General features: G+C 40.2%; 1 protein-coding gene across 7 annotated transcripts in view; it reads left to right on the forward strand.

The window, feature by feature from the left end:
• Positions 1-21,184, forward strand: part of FAM110B (family with sequence similarity 110 member B) — a 103,804-nt gene that overhangs the window by 43,574 nt on the left and 39,046 nt on the right. The window contains exon 1 of one of the 7 annotated variants that reach the window (XM_090137611.1): positions 5,654-6,191. The exons of 4 other annotated variants lie outside the window; for them this stretch is intronic. The gene's annotated coding sequence lies outside the window, so the exon portion shown is untranslated. Of the gene's footprint in view, positions 1-5,653; positions 6,192-21,184 lie in introns of those variants that run through there. 2 more of the 7 variants (XM_090137610.1, XM_031612935.2) reach the window with 2 other exon arrangements.

Here is a 21,184-nt window from a genome sequence, read left to right on the forward strand (position 1 = left end):
TGGAAGTGTACTTACCATACTGCAAGTTGGGTTTTTTTGTTGTTGGTTATTTTATTTATTTATTTATTTGTTTATTTTGCTTCTGCTCTTCCACTGAGGAAAATTCAGGAACAGGTCTGTGCTTGTCTGTCAGCTTTCTGACTTTAGTGATGCTCTTGGGATCCCTGTTTTCCACTACATCAAGTACAAAAAATGTATCTGCACTTACGAAGCCCTCTTGTGGTCTGTTCCAATGTATATTTAACTTCCCATGTCCTTGTGAGCAGTTGACTTTTGCTACCCTTATACCTCCTGTTACGGCTTGAGAATCTTCTGTCATTCAAATTTATTTATTTATTTTTAAACCTATTTGTTATGGTATGCAAATGTATCTCCCTCACTTGACTGTTAAAAGGAGCGACCTCTGCTTTCACTAATACATTTTTACCAGCTTTGACTCACTGAGGTCTTGATCACCGGGGTCACAATCATTGATTTATGTAAGTCATGCATATAGCGTGCTTAGCCCAGAACCTGGATCCACTGTTTAGGGCTATTTTCTTGCTTACCATGTTACTGTTGAGCAGTGCAGTCCTTTCCTGTGGTTCTGGATAGCCATTTAGTTGGCTATCCAAAAGTCATGAAGTGGTGTCAAGGAGGCTCACATGTTCATCTTGTTAGTGTGTGCTCACAAATGTGTTGTATTTCAAACTGTTGCGGGGGTCAGGGAAAAGTGGGGTGGAAATACAGGGACGTTAAGAATATTTGTGTAGTTTGCTATTGTTGCTGAAATAGGATATGGAGGGAGAAGAAAACATTACAGCGAAGGAAGAGTGAAAGGAACTTGGGTAGAAGTGAAAGTTTTGATATTGGGATGGAGCTGTCAGAACGGTGTGTGTGACAGAAAATGTATTTTGGGGTGATATGAAGTCTTTAAAATAACCTGTCATTTAAATTTGAGATGGCTGTGTTCTTTAGGATGCAACCAGAATAATACTAACATCCATGCCATATCTGGTTTTGTGGGCAAAGTATAAGTACTCAGAGCAGTAAATCTCCAACAGGTTTCAGATCCTTTACTGTGTTTACTTGAGGGATCCATCGTGGGTGGGATGAAACGCCTTACTGGCAGCTTGACTGCTCCTCCCCTGGTTCTCAGAGGTGGTAGTGGCAGATTGATGTCTTCATTTTGGTCACTTGGCTTTACAGTGAAGAGTCTGCCAATGTGTATGACTGCAGAAGCAAGCGATGACGATGGAGTGTGGGGATTTCTTGTTCGATTCTCTTAAAATGAAGGGAAAGAAAATAAAATACGAATGCTATTTAGTAATGAAAATAAAATTTGGGCTTTGATCAGTCTTAATAATGTCCTGCAGAGATTCTCTGGCTTTATTATTGGGACTTCTCTGCCTTTTAAGTACCTGGAGGAGCAGTATCTGGGACACATAGGGGTGTAATTAACATATTTGAAATGAGCTGTACAGTTCAATGTTAACTTACTCATTTTGAAATGTGATCAATAGCATTCATATGTGCATGGACATAGATGCACGTATGTACAGGTAACTGCTTTCTTAACAGACTCAAACTGGCATCACTTTGAGAAATGCCCGTGTTCCATAAAATGGATATAAGTTTTGTTGTTTTTTTTATTATGCTGAGTGCTGACCTTGAAGCCTGGCATTTGTGACTTCCTGAGAAGGTTTGCTTGGCAAACGCTAACGAGTGTGTTTTATTTCCCTCCATGAATGATGGGCTTGTGTTACATTTACCACCAATTTACAGACTTCCAAGACTTCACCAAGCACAGAGTTGCCAGGGTTGGAAGGGACCTCAAGGATCATGAATCTCCAACCCCCCTGCCACATGCAGGGCCACCAACCTCCTCATTTAATGCTAGACCAGGCTGCCCAGGGCCCCATCCAACCTGGCCTTGAACACCTCCAGGGACGGGGCATCCACAAGCTCTCTGGGCAGCCTGTTCCAGTACCTCTCCACTCTCTCTGTAAAGAATTTCCCCCTGACATCCAACCTAAATCTCCCTTCCCTCAACTTAAAACCATTTCCCCTTGTCCTGCTGTCACTCACCTTTTCAAAGAGCTGATTCCCCTCCTGTTTGTAGGCTCCCTTTAGGTACTGAAATGCTGCAATGAGGTCACCCCGCAGCCTTCTTTGCTCCACTTGCTGGGCAGCAAGAGAGCACACCAAGTAACCGCTGTGAAGTTAAAGGCAGTTTTCACAAGGAAATGAAAATAGCACTAGATAAATCTTTGGGGGAAGCAAAATTGAAATATAGAAAAAATTGTGAAAAATTGTCCCTTCATATTTAATCTGTGTAAATGTAAAAAGTACCATACATACATAAATCTGAAATTTTTTTCTTTTCCTGTTATGTATACAAAACCATGGGATAGTTTATCTTGCTTTCTTCTAAAAGTCAAATGAATGCATTGAGCCAAGTAAAATATTCATTAGAGTAATTGGTTCAGTTCAACCTTTTAGGACTACAGCTTGGAAATATATGTGCTGTTGCCTTTAGAAATGCAGCACGCTGTTTCAACAACCCTTTTATTCAACTCATTTTCTTCCCATATGTTTTCTATATTTTGCAAAACCTATTTAAGTAAAAGCTGTAGCAGTTTCCAAACAATATTTGATGTTTTTTTTTTTTTAAGTCAAACATTAACTGCTAGCAGGTATGAAACCTGTTTAGTTGTAAGACACATCAGGACTCTACTGGTTTTAAATATTTTTTAATTAAAACAATAGTATATGTAAGTATTTATGAAAGTATCATAGGAAAAAGTTATTTGTTCCTCAAATAGCCATCTATCTGTTAACTCATTTAGATGTGCTTAAATGAAGTGTAAAACTTATTAATATGATAGCTAGGCAATTTTCAGAGTAGGATTTGTTTTCAATTTCATGTGAAGTCATCATACCCATAGGTTTTCATTTTTCCTCCCCTCTGTGATGGGCATCTGCCTCAAACCATATGGTTGTGGAAAATGTTGGTTGAAACAGTTCTGTCAAGATCATGGCTAGAAGAAAAACCTACCTTACTTTTCGCTTCTAAAAACGTTGTAAAGCCCTTCTGCTTTCATGTGGGGGAACAGGAACTCGAAGTTCAGCCCAGATGGATCCCCTGTGCCAGGGACAGGCTTATGCTTTCTATGAAAGTCTGCCGAATATTGGCCAACTCGCCTACCTTTCACAACTTGTTCACTTCCAGCAGGGATGTGCATAGGCTGAGAAGCTCCTCTATCCTCAGGAAACCTTTCCCAGCCTCCGTTCCTGGTGTGTGTAGATGCAGCCATATCCTATCCCAGGTCCTGTGCCCGATCCAGACGTTTGTGTGCAGTCATCACAGGCAGAGAGGAGGCTGGCAAAGCTCTGCCTTGTGCCCAGCTGGGATTTTAGCAGGTTGCCTTGCAGCTGCCACCAGCTCCAAACGTCAGACCCAGGGTGCTATTCTCCACAGCTTCCTTTCCCTTCAGACTGTCTAAAGATCAGGAGTGTTGTCAGAATTGATGCAGAAATTGAGACTGTTATAACTGACTCATTAAGCTAACTACAGTTGTTCAATGAGTGTTGATCATGTTGCAGGAAAAAAAAAAAAGGTATCTCTTGAAATACCAGTTTTGCAGTTGTCAAGCAGGAACCATTGTAATGGAGGTTGTTGGCAACCATGTCATGTTGGTAGACCCCCCCCTCCAGCCAAACATGGGTTACCTTAGAGAAGAACGTGGGTTGTGCTTTCCTCTGGAGCCAGCAGCACACAGGAAGGAGGCAGGATGGATGCATGATGAAGAGAGCTTAGAGGGCTTGCAGCTGTTGGGCAAAGCCAGGGGACCTCTAGGCTCAGCAGCCTGAGATTTTTTCAAAACTGGGAATCCTGTAGCAGCTGACACTTACTTGTTTTCTTACTTACTGTTTTCTTGATCTCTTTGTCACCTGTCATTGGTGTCTTGGAGATTTGTGAATGTGGATTACATTAAAAGAATGACATAGTCTTGGTGTCTGTCTGTCTGTGCTTACCAAACATGAGTATTCCCAACAGCTGGATCAGACCACTTGGGTCAAGACTATCAGCTTTATTCCTGTTACTACCTTTGGCAAAAAGTTGGTAAAAAGTATTCATGAATCTGATCATCTAAGAAATGAGAGTCTTCTTCACCAGGATTTGCTCTCTTCAGATCTCTTTCTGTTAAGTTTTTAACCTCTGTGTAAGCATCCCCACTCTTATTTATGAGATACATAGCTTTCTAGATTCAAGTCACGCTGCTGAGAAACTTGGAATATTCTAGAGTTTTAAAGAAGTGGTTTGTAAAAATTGATGAGCTCTTTGGGTAATGTAATCTGAAAAGGAAGACTTAAGAAAATAACCCCATGGTTGATTGCAGTACAAAACTTAATGCTGACTGAACGTTGACTCAAGGAGCAAAATGTCACTCTTCCTGCATTTCATTTTTATTTCTATCCCATATACTGCTTTGAGAATGTTTTTCTTATAGAAATGAAGTCTGCTTCTAGCAGAGCGATTTTTTTATGAGCAATTTCCACTGGCAGATTAAATAAGCTATTTGCATATTATCAATAAATGTGGCCTTGCACTGTTAACACACGGAAGTCTTATTCCATTGGTAACGTTTTATGTAGTAGCAAACATAATTTTAGTACTGAAGTAAATATGATAGATAAATGTTTATGAACAACCTATAATATCATGTATTTAAACAGTGCCTGATGCTATATGACGCTGGTGATAAGAGGAAAGAAGTGAAAGAAATGCTAGCATGAACACAAACTATGTTTATGGGCATGTGTAACATTGTGGAACATCTTAACAATATGTTGTAAAGTTACATATGCCTAATTCTGTACTATGATGACACTGTGGCAATGTCAGTCCTGAAAAAACTGCTTTCTCTTATGAGGGGCTACCTGGCACTTCTGAAAAACAGACTCTGTATTTCCATCTTGCCAGTCACTTTTGGAAACCATATGGCTGCTGTGGAATAAATGAATATGCGAGCAGTATGGCAATAGGAGGCTTCAAAATTCTGTTTTGTGCTAATTGGAGAGGAGATTCATTGAAATATACAGCATTCAGGAATAATAAATTACAGTGCTTGGTGTTTTTTTTTATTATTATTATTATTTAGGTGATACTCTGTAGGAGTTCTTAGCATCTTTCTAGTATACCGTGGTCTCTTAGGTTACAATGTCCCTTAGTTTTGTGCACTTAGACCTTACAGAGATATTTATAAGATGAAAGTAAGTTCCCTATACTTCTAAGGAGTGTTTGCTCATGGAAAGTATTTTCCAAATGAGTCCAGTTGTTTTGCCTAATGGCAAAAATGTCCTTGGCATTTCCACCACCACCTTTGAAAGCTTAGGATGTCGTGTGCCAGTGCTCACAGAAGCTCTCAGCTTAGCTGAGTATCGGCACGAGTGAAGATGTGCAGGATAGAGGTGGTCCTTTTGACGTCTGTGGGAGCTGCTGTGTGCTGAACGCGTGTGCTGAGTGCCTCGGATGTCTGCGTTGTGAGTGGTGAACTACTGTAAATAAATCCATCAGAGGTCTACAGTGATTGCAGTGCTAATGTGTACGTTCAAAACAAGAATTCTCACTGACAAAGTAAACTGCTAGGTTATGTTGTCTCACTCGTAGATCCAGCAGCCGACAGTGGTCAGCTCTGCAAGCTCTCACCCTTGAGCCTGAGACCCCAGCTCCTCAGAGGCAGATAATTTTCCTGGAGCCAAAGCAGCAAACCAGGGCTGTTTTTCCTCCCCGCACCCAGGCCGCTCCCAGCCCCAGGTACCGATCCTTTGGCTGGGAGGTGTGACGTGCCCGCGGTGGCTGGGCGCTCCGGCAGGCAGCTATAATTAGCTGAGCAGCCGCTAAGCAGCGGTGACAGGGTGGGAGCCGCAGCGAGCATGTGCCGGATCCTGCATGTGCCTGGTTCTTATTGGCAGGCTGAGCTGCTGCCTGCCGGTTTGATAGGTTTCCCCAGTAATCTGCGTGCTGCATTACAGACATAGATACAGAGGTACTGCGCGCACGCAGCGCTGGAGGTGCTCAGCTCGTAGCATGAGAGCCCGCAGATGAAAGGCATTGCTCTTTGTTACCAAACATCAGTACTCGAGGACTGCTAGCCGCTAGCAGAGAGGTCGGTGGAGGAGTTTTACTTCGTGGTAATTACTTTCAGGTCTTTATCTTTCCGGTAAAACACAGCCGTGCATGAAATGAATACTGTTAATCATGTCATCTGTTTAATTTGATCTTACTTTTGTTAATATCGTGTGTTTTCTGGTGGGAGAGCCGTCAGATTACCAAGCGTGTCATTAGAGCGGATTTAGTAGAAAAATAGGGTGTGTTTATGCAGGAATATTTCTTTCGTTTGGAATCTCTAGCCTGTGCATGCGAGTAATTTTCCTGTAGCCTTTTGTAATGCTAATAGAAATATTGCTTTTATTGGAATGCGTTGTGCAAGCAATTGAATTAGAGCATTTATGACCATTGGTACACGAAGAGGAATCTCCTAACAGTGATTAGTTTAAAGGATAATTTTGCCAAGTGTTCTTTAATTTGATCAGAGTAATGACTATCCTGGTGCTTCTCTCATGGAAAGAGAGAGAGATGAGGACTATATGCTATTGTTCTTACAACAGAGATGCTGTAGCCTTCGTGTCTGGGTGGATTCTTTGTTTCATCCACGGGTTTTATTTTCAGTGGCTTTCAAAATGAAACTAAAGGCACCCTGTCTGGTAGACTGCAGTATCCATTCCTCGCACACACACACACATATATATTTGTCTGTATTGTTCTCAAAGGCTAAATTTTGGCCCAGAGCCTTGTTTATCGTCAGAACTGCCTTCAGCAGTAGAATGAAACATGATGGGTATGCCAGTCTTTCCCCTGTGATTCCAAGACTTTCACAATATTTACCACTGCATTTAAGTTCGCATTGTTCTTGACCTGCACATCAATTGATGACAACTTTTCCTATAAAAAGCATGCATATTTGATGAACAGGTTTTACAGCTAAAGCTGTTCAGACGATAGGGAAGCAAGCATGAAGTATTCAAAAAAAAAAAAGTCTCTCAATGTTGTCGTTGACTTTGGAATACTGAAGCTGACTGTTGAGAGTTGGAAGTTGGTGCCCTTGTCTGTGTCAGTCTCCAGAGCCCAGATAAACTTGTGCATGAAGTCACCAGCCCTCTGGCTGGCTGCCACCATGCGTCGGAGGGACGAGGTTGTCTCAGCAGTGTCAGGAAGGTGTTGAGAACAGGAGCTATTTTGGTGTCAGCTTTCACTCTTCCCTCCGCGCCTCCCTACAAGGATGCTTTTCCTAACGCCCAGACCAACGCAAAATCAAGTTGTTTGTTCTTTAACTGTCTGGTGGGAAACTACATTAACCCTTGGAGTAGATACCCTTAAAACCTGTGTATTTATGCATTTACTAACTTTATATGGCTGTGAGCACAGCAGTTATGTGTGCTTTGTTATTCATCACAGCGTATTCAAAAGGGAAAGTATTTGGGATGTTTTAATCACAGCTGGCAGGTACCAGTTTCTTTGAATGTTTGCTACTGACTAGAATAGTACTTTGTGAACGTTCACCAGGGTTTTGTTTTGTTTCTGAAGCTGTTTTTCTGCTGTAGACCTGTGATGCAAAAAAAGCCATTTCCCAACAGTTAAGTTTGGACTGGGAGGACCTGGCTGTGAAGGTGGGTTGTTTGGGGTGCCATATATTTCTCCTTGCTTGAGGGGACCAACCAGAAGCCTCTTAAAGAGGTGTTCAGTTAATTTATGCCTTCTGCCTTCTTAAAGAGGCTTTCATGAAGTAATTATCTCTATCTTCATGACCTCTGTGACATGAGGGAGTAAGTAATGGTTAGTTATAGCTAAAGAAATGTAGAAGTTCCCCACCTGAATAACGTATTTGCTATAGGAAGGCAGCTCATTTATTTTCTGTTTCAGTTGTTTAGTTGTCATTATTTGTAAGCAACATTAGACATAACAGGAAAAAAAATGTTGTGACAGCATATCTTTGGTGGTGAATATATCACCTGCTCCCATAGAAACTGAAATACTGCACCCCATAGCTATTAAGGTGTGCATCTCCTTACCTTCTAAAAGGGCTGTGATGGTCTATACAAGCATCTCCAGAAAAAAGACAGTCATGAAGCTAGAGCTGGTAATAGTTCAATTTAAACTTAAAATGCTTTAACAAAAAGGAATAAGCTACTTTGTTATTGAGTCTGTCATTTTTTTTTTTTCCAACCATCTCCTTTTTGTTCTTGGTAAACAAAGAAAACAAATTGAAGCAACAGTTATTGAGTGATGTCTAAAAAAGTTGTCATCTTTTTGCTGTAAACATTATAGCATATATAGCATATATATGAACCGTGGCGTGCTAATTGCTGCAGAAATCTAATACACTTCAGATTATTCTTCTTGAGGTTTTACATTCACATCTGCTAGAAATTTTTGTGACTTCAGAGTTTGTAGTTGCTGTTTGAGAGGAGATGGCTGCATAGTGCATTTGCTCCATGCCTCATCTCTGCTGTGTTGCTCTGTAGTTAAATCTCTGCGTCATTCATTAAGTGAAGGAGAAACTTTTCCTTTCCAATCAAGAATCATGGTCTGATAGTGATAGGACAAGAGAGAATGGTTTGAAAATAAAAGAGGGGAGATCTAGTTTAGATGTTAAGAAGGTGCTTTTTACTCAAAGCGGTGAGGCAGTGGCACAGCTGCTCAGAGAAGCTGTGGTCCCCCATCCTGGAGGTGTTTAAGGCCAGGTTGCTTGGGGTCCTGGGCAGCCTGAGCTGGTGGGGGCAGCCCTGCCCATGGCAGAGGGTTGGAACTGGGTGGGCATTGAGGTCACTTTCCAACCAAAGCTGTTTTGTGATTCTAGAGTGCAGTGGGTATATGGGATGGTAAGAACAGGAAAGTATGTTACAAAAATCAGTGTCTCGTCTGCTGGAGTGTTTCATATGTATATAATTGTCAAATAGTGATTTCAATCGTGTATGCCTAAGATATGTTTGTGTAGAAATGAATATGTTGTTAATGCTTTCAGTGTGGTACCCATAATCTCATTATAGGCCAATGGAAATATTTATATTCCTTGAAGTGTAGTGCTTTCAGGAGCATGGCTTTGACTGCTAGCTGAAGATGGATATATGCAGTAATCTGAGTGCCAGTAATAAACAGTGTTAGACCAGCTCTGCTTTATTAAGATGTTAAGTCTTTTTTAGCATTACATATGTAAGTGCATTTCACATTAGGTAAAACCATACCAAATCTAAAAGAAAGATGATGCTTGAAGTTAATGGTTTTTTTTTTTTTTTTTTTGGTAGTCTGTTAGCAATGAAAGAGAGACTCCAGAAAAATTCATAGGGATTTAAGGTATTACCCAAGAGTTTATTCGTGGGATTTGTACTTACAGGCCTTGCTGTTTTTGAGGTTGAGTAGCAGTAAGTGATATATATATATATATATATATATATATATACACACACACACACACACACACACACATATATATATAAATAAAGGTTTACATTAAAATGGGAAAAGTGACTTTGTGCCCTAAAGTACCTTTTACCTTTTTATTTGTTTTTGGAACCAACTCCAATTATTACCTTGATGGAACGTCAGTCTTTTTAAATGGTTCAGTAGGGTATCTTTAGTTGCTGCTCATTGCACGTTGTTCACAGGAGATCGCTAGCGTATTCCCTTTGGTTTTCATGGAGAGTGAAAGTCTCTTACATCCTTCAAATCCTCAAACTTTGGAATTGGGCTGAGTGAGACGAGCCTGGCAGAGGAGGTGAGGGATGTTCTGAAAATAAAGGAGATCTCATTGCCTTAGCAGAATAGCAAAATGAGATTGGAACCATGACGTCTTTCCCCATATGGAGATGGCTGGGCAGGATGGGCATTGGGAAGAAGACTCCCCTCGTTGCTAAGTGGCTGATGGGATGGGACAGTGGCTACTATGGGGCTGCTCTTCCTGTCCCATCACTTTCACTCATCTGCCACAGTTTGTTATGTGGGCTGTGTGGAGCTATGTGGGAGACTTGAAGAGAGGATTAAATACGCATTGCTCTAGGCACCTATCTGTCAAATGCTTGCAGTACACAGAGGAAGAACATGTTTTATTGAACAGGGTGACAGAAGCAGCAATATCGTCTCCTTTTGGTTCTTGCAGCTGCGGTATTTTGCCTTAGTTGTGTACTTGGGGAATGGAGGTTGAAAATAAAATGGAAATATTTTTTATTGTTTCACATTTAATCCCTTGTTACAATTAATTCTAATTATTCTTAAATTTATTACCTGGGGTTTTAAGCGTGGCCTGATGGATTTAGTATAGAATGCAACTGACAAACCGTAATCCTGGATGCTGTTGTCTGGGGAATCCTAGTAACAGGATTTCCATCTCTGTTTCTCATTGTCTCTCATGGATGTACTTCAGCCACCTATGGGTACCAGCGCTTGCTGCAGTCTGTTCAGAGAACAGTGGAATTTTTTAACCCAGATCCTCACTTTGTAAATAAATGTGTTTTCTTTAAACATGAATAATCCGTTCCTATCCATAACAGACATTTCTTATTGTGCCTGATACTTCTGAGGTATATTAGTTTATTAATTGAACGTCATTTGTGCTACTGATGATTATATGGCCAAGTATTTTATTGGCTGTTTATCTGCTGGGTTTTGTAGAGTGGTTTTGCTGTATCTGTTCTTAGTATCAATGTGGGCACTACAAAATCTCTATTACTAAAAAAGAATTATATCTGAAGGAAAGGCAGTAATTTAATGTGCTTAACATTTTGGAAGTTGCTAGACTAGCCCAAAGAGCAGGCTGATCTGCTCCCTGGTTAGGAAGTCTGTACGAACACATTCACTATCCACACTGTGCAGTTTGTGGTACTACTTGTATGGGTTGGTAGGGCCATTTAAACTGAGAGAAGTTTGAACATGTAGTTCTGTGTGGGTACACACTTTTTCAGAAGTTTGGGAATATTTGGTTCTTGCTTCTGTTTCGGATCCATGGTTATAACGAGCTCTTCTGAGATCTGGATCCTGTTTTTATAGGTAGTGATAATGAAATAGTGATAATGAAGAGGAGTTATTGATATGGGGAGGCATGTGTTTGCATTATCAGCCAACAGTATGATACAGCCTCTGTCCTAAAGCATTGCCTGCCTGTATTATCTGAGCAGAAAAAGGCTAGAGATAAAGGGGAAAAAAAAAACCAAACAAACCAAAGATTGAAGCATCTTTTATGTGACCACAGGCTGTGAGCTGAAGAATCCATGTTTTATGGTCATAAATCATCATTGCTTGTATTCTTATATCCTTATATCCTTAAAAAGGGCAAAAAAGAATCAGTGTAACTGCTCCTGCCTATGTGAGCACTAACAATATAAACTTCCCAGGGTATGGACAATTTTCTTCTGTCTCAGTGTCATAATTGGCAGTGGGTATTTTGGGCATTGCAGTCATCCAGAACTGACTGTTCAGCTTTGTGTTTCTCGCTGTGACATTCCAAAAACAGTCTAACCAGAAGATGTATGAGATATTGAAAAACTGCATCCTGTTCTCTTCAATCACTGCTCTATCAAGCCTACTGCAACCCAGGCTTTCCCCCCTCATATCTCTGACATCCTGTGGAATGCAGGTTGCTGCTTTGGCCCTTGTGCCCCAGGGCTGGGTGAAGCACAATACACATAGAGTGCTTGCCATTAGTTGTAGTGGAAAGCAGAGCATGGTGGCTGGAACAGAACAGGACCTTGAAGAAATAAATGGTCTCCTTGTCCTTCAGTGTTTTGGTGTATCATTTCTCTTTTCCTCACAGTTGTTCTTCCCTTGCTGCTACCTCAGTTCTAAATTTGTCTGTCCCATTTTCCCATTCAGACCGATCTTCTTTCTGTTACTCACTTTCTCCAGTCAAGCTTTCTCTGCCTTTCAACTTCTGCCATTCAGCCTTCCATGCTCTGGCATCTTTGCAGCCACCACTCCATTTTCAGTGAGGAATGTCCAAAAATAACTTGGGAGTAGAGGTGGCCAGGGATGGTATATAGGCAAAAAATTTAAGTTCTCTTACCAAAGAGGCTTGTTTTTTGTTATGACTTTTTGTTATGACTTTTTTTTTTTTTTTTTTTACTGATGGAAGGCGTCCTTGGTTTCTACACAGAAAGCTCATTTTGATAAACACAAATCTTACCCCTGACCTTTCCAAGTCTGACATCTCTGCTTTTCTTCTCTTACCTCTTTACTGAAAGCAAGCATTCCTCTTCATCTTCCTGTCATCCTCCTGTCATCTCTACCTCAGGGCTTTCCAAAGTGATTCATGAGCTTTGCTGGCTGCTTTTTGAAAACAAGGCCCTTCTCAATTGTGTCTGCACACAAGTGCTCCACATCAGCTGTGCCGAAGGGTGGCAACCTGAGGGGCTGCTCTTGCCAACCCTCTGCTCTTTGCAGGTGTCTCAGCCAGCAGTGGCATGATGCTGACCCAAATCATGACAGCTTTTCTGCTGCCTACAGGGATGTGAACTGTGTGGGTGCTTGCTGGCTTGGAGTTGTGTTGATTTGCTCTTTTGTGCTGGCTACTTAGTGAATTTACTGCACTAGCTTCCTAAAGGGGACCCAACACTTTCATGGTTGCCTTAGTTAAATCTTCACAGAGTGACAGCCAAGCAGATGGTGCAACAATCTCATAGAATCATAGAATGGCCTGGATTGAAAAGGACCACAGTCATCAACTAGTTTCACCCCCCTGTGGTGCAGGGTTGCCAACCACTCATGCATACTTTAGTATGTAGGGTTTGGGTTCTTTGTCTTGATAAGGTATTCTTCCTGCAGTACATTTTGAAAAGCTAGGATACTTCTTTACTATCAGCTGTGCTGTTTAGCTCCTCAAGAGCCAGTTTCTGTAAGTATTTCCTCTTTCCTCCTTCTACAAAGCAATTTATGCTTTTTTATTTTACTTCAGTGTGACTCTGAAGACATGCATCAAAAGCACGTCTGCAACTAAGTCTTAATTCCATTTTTAGAAGAGTTCTACAAATACTGAATCCATTTGGTGTTGAATTAGTACTGATTTTTTTTTTTTTTTTCTGCAAACTTGCTGAAACTTGATTGATACTTGTCTCATGTCCAAGAAGTAAATACATCTGCAGCTCTTCTAGCTTTGTGGAACATCCTACTGAGGCAGTAGGATCCTACACAAAGCTTTTCTTTCTTCTGCTTGCCAAAAATCATGCAGGAAATTATCAATGTATATAAATAACTCTTGGTGAGGAATAAAGGAAAATGAAGCCAGTCTCTTTTCCTTTTGATATCCCATGACAGCACAAGAGGCAGTGGGCACAAGCTGAAACATAGGAAATCCAATGTAAGCATATGATTTATTATTATTTTATTTTTTTTAACTGTGAAAATGACTAAATGTTGGCATGAGATGTCATGGAGTCTCCAATTCTGGAGACCTTCAGCAGCTGCCTGGACATGGGCCTGGGTGACCTATTTGGGCAGTAGTCAGGCCTGGTGGACCCAGAGTTGCTTTCAGACTCATCTTTTTCTCAGTTCTGGTTTTGGATATCTCCACACAACTGACCAAGCAAGGCCACTCAGTACGAGGGAAATTACTTTTTCTGTATTAACTATGCTATCCAAAATTACTTTGTGTTTCTACCTATTCTTATGTATGAGTGTGTACACGTATAGAGATCTGTATTCATCTATCTATTGCTAGCTGGTATATAAACATAACTGGAGATCAAGACAAACTGGAAAAAAATAAATGGAAAAGAGTTGCTTAAGGAAATAGTAATAATTTTTAAAAAATCTGTTTCATGCAGGCCACACTTATTTTCTGTGCTTTATGCAGACATTGTAAATCTTAGATAATTTCCCTTCTACAATGATATATTTTGTCATTGCATTCAAAAACATTATATAAAATCGCTTCAGAAAAGGCTTTAACTTTCTTAGGTGGTTTCTGTTGGGCACCACTTACACAGAATTACATCTTTGTTAAGGACCGTGTTAAGCTTAAGTGGGCAGAAAGTGCACAGAAGCAAATCTGCTTGAGAGCAAGGAGAATAAAAGGCTGTGGGCCAGAAGAAGGAGGTGGCCCCTCAGCTGGACTCCCCTCCAGCATAATACAGCTCTGAATTGGGCAGCAAACTTGGAGAAACTGGCCTGCTTTGAGAACGCACTACAGACGCTTTGTTGTTATGCAAATACTTTCTGGATTCCTAAGTGCAGGTAATTAGGGCTGTGCTTGTACTCGGCCCGGTTTCTGCAGTCTGTTTGTGGGTCTGACATCACTGCTGAGAACTAAACTGGACAAAACTGACTGCTAAAATTGTATTCAGTCCTTGGGTGTGTATAAGTAAAGTAGCAGATGACCCTTGAGGCAGTGCTCGAGGAAGCTGTTAGGGCGTCCTTTTTAGTATTAGTTGTGTAACTGCAGAAGGAAAAGGGACCTGGCAGAGCTCTTCATCCTTCAGTCATGACTTCTGCCTTATAATGTTAATAAAGTTCCTTTCTCCTTTTCAGCTCCCACTAAAACAATTTTCTCCTTGTTTAAGTGTTCACCATCGTTAGTATTACATTGTTTGGGGTTGTGAGGTAGTCTTTTGTTTACAACTTGGCCAAGACAAGTGGCAAACAGTGCACATCTGAAGTTTTATATTTGAAGTAGCAGAAACTTTATCTTTGTTCTTATACGTTTGGATTTTTACTGTTTCAATACACACATTTTCTGTTCTGATGTTCTGTGTTAGAATACGTTGTGGGATTTATTTTTTTCTGCTTATTTACAGGTTCTGACATAACGTCTTAGAAGTTGTACATAGACATTTCTTGCAGTGGAGGCACTTGAAAAAAAAATAAATCTGTTTTGAAGATGAAAGAAACCAATCTCTATTTATTACAGTTTCCTTAGCTCCTTGCTTAACACATCAGTTTCAATCACAGCCAGGAGGAAATCTTAATTTTTTTTTTTTTTTGAATTTTCAAAAACTAATCAGATAAATCCTTTTAATCTTTATAAACTGTACAGGTTTTTGGTTTTTTTTTTCTTTCTCATTTGCTTCTTTTTAGTTTAGCTTTTAGGCCTTTTACACATGATGAGATTATTTTCCTTGGTCCCTACAGCTGTATTTTGAAAATCCTTTGGAGGCAATCTGTAATAGTGAGGAAGTTGTACCTTGTTGGATGTCACAAGCATGCATGAAAAAGCAATGAGTTCGTCCTGGCAGGTTGAGTCGTCTTTCCCTGCTCTCAATTCCCTTTCCCACGCATACATTTTAGAACCCATACCTTCCTCTCTGCCTTCCAGCTCCTTCCTGAATTCACACAGTCTGTGAATTTCGCTTTCAAGGATTGTTTGGCTGTCTGAAGCTAGAAGAAAAAGTCCTGTTCAATCTTGTAAACTAACAAACTTGCTTCTCATTCCCTGTATATGATGCAACTAAAGAAGTCACAAATATTTGATGTGAAATCCTTCAATAAATTCGGATCTGCCCTTAAATAAGGCTGCCGTGCAAGTCAGTAACAGCCCCCCTGGTATTGGCAACAAGAACAAGGTTATCACCACTGTGACCATTGCCTTCATGCCTGGTTTTGTCCTTCCCAGCTCTGCAGGGCAGAGGTGACAGCCATGACAGAAGGGGTTTAGTTACTTGGGGAGTTCTGTGTAAATAAGGCAGGGAAGGATTTGTTAGAGTTGGGAATTTGATTCTCATCTCTTCACAGTGGTTGTAGCAGTTTGCTGCTTCTGGCAGTGATGTGCAACAGTGTGAGAAATGCCTTCTTTTCCTCACAGCTGGAAAGGGGTTACCATTAAGCACAAGGATGCTGTATCAGACTTTTTTTTTATGAATGCTTTCTTCCTCAAACCTGCCAGTTACAGACCCCAAACTGCACAAAGGCAGGGCTTCATCAGATGCTCTTGGGAAGGACTCTTGGATAGAGATCTGACTTATCGAGATTATTACCATAGCTTGAGATTATTGTGGTGCTTTGTTTCTTTTGGTCAGAAATACCAGTGAAAGCACAGCTTCTCACTTTACACTGTGCCATCAGGCCTTTTACTCTGCCATGGAAAAGTTTGTAGTTTTAGGGTATTCTTCAGAGGACAGAAATCCAGGGACAGTGAGTCTTAGGAGATCCTCATTTCCTTTTGCTTCAAAACAGAATTGCATGTGTTGTATTAAAAAAAAATAAGCTGTTAATACTGAAGAACAAACTGGTGCTTATTTTTATTATTCATTGATTCAGGTTTTCATACTTGTGGGAGAAATCAGATGGCCCAGTTAAAAATGCAGAACTGATACATCCTTTAAAAAAAAACTGGATTTTTCCCTTGCAAGGAGCAAAACCATGGTAGGTGTAATTCTGTTACAGTCCCTATTGTATCTAGCATGATTGCAGCAAAGTCTTCAAGTCTGGGGAGATTTCCCTAACACCGTAGTTCACGTGAGCTGTCATCTGAGGTGGTTTGCATTTCTTTGAAAGCACAAAGTCCTTAAATAATTTGCATTAGTTCTGAATGGTTGAGTTGCCTCTAATATGTTGATTACAATCTTTATTACTGTGTAGTTGTAATTTTTGTCTGTATATGTTGTAAGTGTATAAAAGCAGAGTTAATATTAAATAATCTCTTCTAAGTTATCCTCTGCTCAGCTGATATCTTGAATTCCTTTGTAGGGTCTTTTAAACCCCTGAAGTGTCCTAGTATTTCTCATCAATAAGGGTCACTTTCTTAGGTAGCAAATGCAATTGCTATTAAGTTAATCTACTGAGAGCCTTATGTCTTAAGGAATCCTTATGATGAACTTTTCATACAAAGTGAGCTCTTAAATTGGCTTCCAAAATTTCTCCTTACGGTAAGAATCCTGCAGTCCACGTGAATCAGAAAGTATATTTCTCTTCCTGCCTTATACCTATTAATCTTTTAGCATAGTAATGAAAAATGAATATATAAAAAAGCAGTTGTTATTAGTGGAGCAAAACCTGGTCGGTACATCTTAGCCCTGCTTTATTTCTCTCAAGGATCTTGCAGCCAGGTGCAGTCTGTATCTTGAAGTTCTCCTGGTGCTGCATGCCCAAGATGCAGCCTTCCCCTGTTTGCCCATCCATGTGTCTCACCTTACTACAGAAGTAGCTCACCATCACTTTTCTAACCTGCATGAAAGCAGTCTTGTGCCATTTACATCAGTTTTGAATATTGCATGAAGGGAGCATTTCTGAAGCCTGTGCACTTTGATCATATCATTCCTCTTTACATCATCTTGCTGGTTCATTCTTTGTTGTAGCCAGTACTAAAACTCTCTATGATACCCTTGCATTAGCTATCATCTCTCATTTGTTATCCGAATGCTGGTTTTCTGTCTCCATAGTGCCACCTTAAGTTGCCTTACCATTATGCTTTCCAACTGTTGTGTTTTTGCTTTGTTTTGCATCCTGTCAACCTGGGAAGAGTTGTTAAATGAATTCAGTGTGCTCTAGGATAGTGGTCTTTTAATTTACCTTATATCACCAAGCAGTCTCACAAAATGAGTATCAACTTTTCAATTAAGACATAGAAAAAGGTTTTCTTGTACTTGTAGCAACACATCTCAAGGTTCCTGTCTGCTGGAAAGGCTTTTCTGTGCAGATGTTAGGCAAAAGCTCATAACACAATGGAAACTTGAAGTGTCTTCACTGATTAGAAAGAACAAGTCTAGTCTAGTGGTATTTCTAGATGAGTGCATTTGCATGCCATGAGAATTATCATCAGTTAGAAAAGCAAATTGTCCTGCGAAGGAGAATGAAGGGTAAAGTCCAAAGACTAAGAGAGAGCTTGAAGAATGATGAAATAACATACAACTTTTAATGGTTCTATTTGACAATGAAGGTCTGAAACTCAGTATGTATTTTCTGGTGCTTTCTAAAATAATTTGTGCAGGTACCTATATTTAGACTGTGGGAACAGAGGTAACGGTGTCATTTTGGCAGACTTGAAGCACTGCTTCATGGCCTAATAAGAGAGGAAGATGCCTTGCTTTGGGAACCAGAAATTGCAATAATAATGGCACTTCTGTGCTACTGACTAAGTGCTTTTCTTCATGTACAAAATGGGAATGACTAGTCCAACCCACAGAGTGGCTCCAAGCATTAATTAACTCTGTTCAATGCTGTTCTGGAAAGCAGAGGATTTTAGTTGTTGTCCTTGGTGTTTTGTGTTGATTTTAATGGATGCCCAAAAGTCTGAAGTCTAGTTTTGTTTGCCAGATTATTCAAAACTGTGCTACATTCACGAGCTCCCAGAGGAGGCACTTGGCAATGCTACTGTGTGGTCATGCCATTTAAAAGAAATCAATAAAATAATCGTCTTGTTTATTGGGGGCTTCTACCTGAATTTTCAGTGTTCACACAAAAACATGTCAGAGTACATAGCTGTTAGCACTATCCCAGGATCTTTAAAACTAGTTAAAAAATTGCCAAATGTTAACTGCCATTACATATTTAAAAGATAAACAATGGATTTCTTGCTTAAGACAGTTATTTCTTTTCAGTAAATTAGAAGTGCAGCAGGTCCTGTGGAGGTCCTGAGATGGAGATGTTTCTAAGACGCTGTTACAGAGCTCTGCTTACTTCCACAATACTGTCATAAATAACACTCTGTGGTAATGGCTTGGAGCAGAAAACTTGTTCTGAAAAAGTACTGGGTACTAATTCATGGGGAGGAAGAATAAAATTAAGGGATTTCCTGTATTAAAGGTAGAATTAAGCATAGGAAACAAATGCACTTCAAAATTCAAATACAACTTTGGCATGTGATTCTGTTTCCTAGAAATCTGGCATATTTTGGGGGGCTTCCAGTTGGAACAGCATTTGTTTTTCTTATTTCTTTTTTAACAATAAAAGTAGGATGTGAGAGAAATGCAAATGGAACAGCCTCAGAAAGTGCATAAGGGCTGGGCTGATTCCCAGCTCTGGCTATGTCCTTCCATTGCAATGGGAGTATGTGGTTTAGAGCCTGTTGCACTATCATAGCCTGGGTGTTCTTTCTGTATGGACTCCTCTGTGGGGTTGATGCATCTATAGCAGAAAAGACTCATTTTCAAATATGGCTTCCTTGTATCATCTCTTGAAGTTTATATAAATTATGGATACTGGAAGTTGACAGAAGAGCCGTAGAATGCTATCTGTTCCTTGTAAAAATTTGCATTTAAACATACATGTGGGTACCAGGTTTTGAAAGTCTGAAAACAGTAGCCAAGATGGTATGAAGTCATTGTGCAATTTTGCCATCACTTCCCACTGATACTGATAACAGGCATGAGAATTGCATGTGATGGTCACTGCTATGCATTGCATGGCTCAGAAAAACAAGCAGCTTTGCGTGCCTTTAGAAACCAGTATCTACCGCAGAAGGGCTGGAGGCAGCTTCTCAATCTTGATTGCTTCTTCAAGCATTACTTCAGGCAGTGGTGCTTTGGTAACCAAGGGAAGGGTGGAGCCAGCCAGTTTACAATTAAAATTAATCTTATTAGCAGCAGGTGGGTTGTTCTGCCTCACTTTGGATCTCAGAGTTTCAGGGTAGGAGATCAGGTGGCAAGTTGGGAGGGTGAAGAGATGCACACTGGCATTGGTGTCTGGGGGCCTCAGGTTGAGACATCCAAAAAGGCGATTACACCCCTTGTGTCTATGGTTTTAGAGATGTATGTGTCAGGTTCGCAGTAAAACACTTCAAAATTATATTCTCTGTCTTACCCTGGGACTGTCCTTGGAGCAGGAGGAGCTGGAGCTGCCTGTCAGTCAGGCATCAGCCATTTTTCCAAGTGTCACTTCCAAGGTGATGGAGTGGTGCCTTGACTTGCTCAGTGAGCTACCCTCGTAAATCCAAAACACACGCTGTCACAGCAGTTCCATTTTTTTAATGCACATAAGTATTATCCTTGAAAGAGAGGACACTATTTTAAACGCTCCTCCGATGTATAGTGAAATTCTACAGTAAAAACTTTTCTATCCTAGGACAAGCGATCCAACATGTAGCAAAGGGACTCAAAATGAGAACTTTGCTACCACTGCCCAGTTCCCCTCCCTTGCTGGAGGAAGAGCGTGCTCCTGAGGATCATCAAACGGACATAACCATTTCTGTACCGTCCCAGCAGTTTGCATAGTATAAAACCAACCAGATGTGTGAACCATTTTAGCTGTCAGTATGCTGGCTATTAAGATATAAATTCTATGTCAGTATTTCAAATTATTTCCCATAAATAATGATTTACATATAAGGGTTACGTTCAGATTGTTGCAGCTTAAAATTGGTTGGTGTCACATGAATTTTTATCATTGAATTGCAATGCCCTTGTCGGCAGTAATTTAGTTTTGGTGTTTGATTTATTTTCCAGCACTTTAGTTTTGCAACTTGTATATCGTATGACAGAAATGCAGCTATGTGGGACTCTGTAATTCAGAGCCATTAGTTTTCATCAACTGCTGTTGGTTCTCTTATGTTTTTCCTGGTAGTTAATATGCAGATGTTCCAATTTCCAAAAGATGGGGGTTTTTTTTGTTTTTTTGTTTTTTTTACCTTATGATATGATTAGGATAATCCAGAAGTAAGGATGTGACCTTCAAAACAGTCAGGTTGGCAGCAGGCTGTGATAGCTCAAGGTTTAGCTGGAATTACATCAGAATGTGTTTTTTCTCACAGTATACATCAAATGATCCGATGTTTTTGTTTTGTTTTGTAAATTGTGTAAAACTAACGATTCCGAGAAGATAAAGGACTTTTCCACAGTATGTATTCTGTAATGTACTTAGGAGGATATGTGTTTGATAATGCCTTTGAACTTAGTTTTTCTGTGACTTGTTGAGTGTCCACAAGTGCAGGACTTCTTTCTCGTTATTGGAAGGGTAAATTTGCACAGTTTTAAATTCTTTGCTCAGTTAGATGATCAGTACACGTGTGAAAATCCCTGAGTCACCAATTCTTTTGTTGTTGTTGTTATAACTTAGAAGCAGCAACAATATGGAATGATAGCCACAGGTGAAAATCATTGATAAAGCAGCCATTTAAAGTCAAGAGGTCATTCAGTCTATAGATGGTCGACACTAGATTCGAGCTTTATGTGTAATTTCACTATGGTGTCCCATTCATGCAAATTTTTTTTTGAGATTAGGAAGAAT

Source organism: Phasianus colchicus, chromosome 3, assembly GCF_987193195.1.
Source record: "Phasianus colchicus chromosome 3, bPhaCol1.hap1.1, whole genome shotgun sequence".
Taxonomy (NCBI): domain Eukaryota; kingdom Metazoa; phylum Chordata; class Aves; order Galliformes; family Phasianidae; genus Phasianus; species Phasianus colchicus.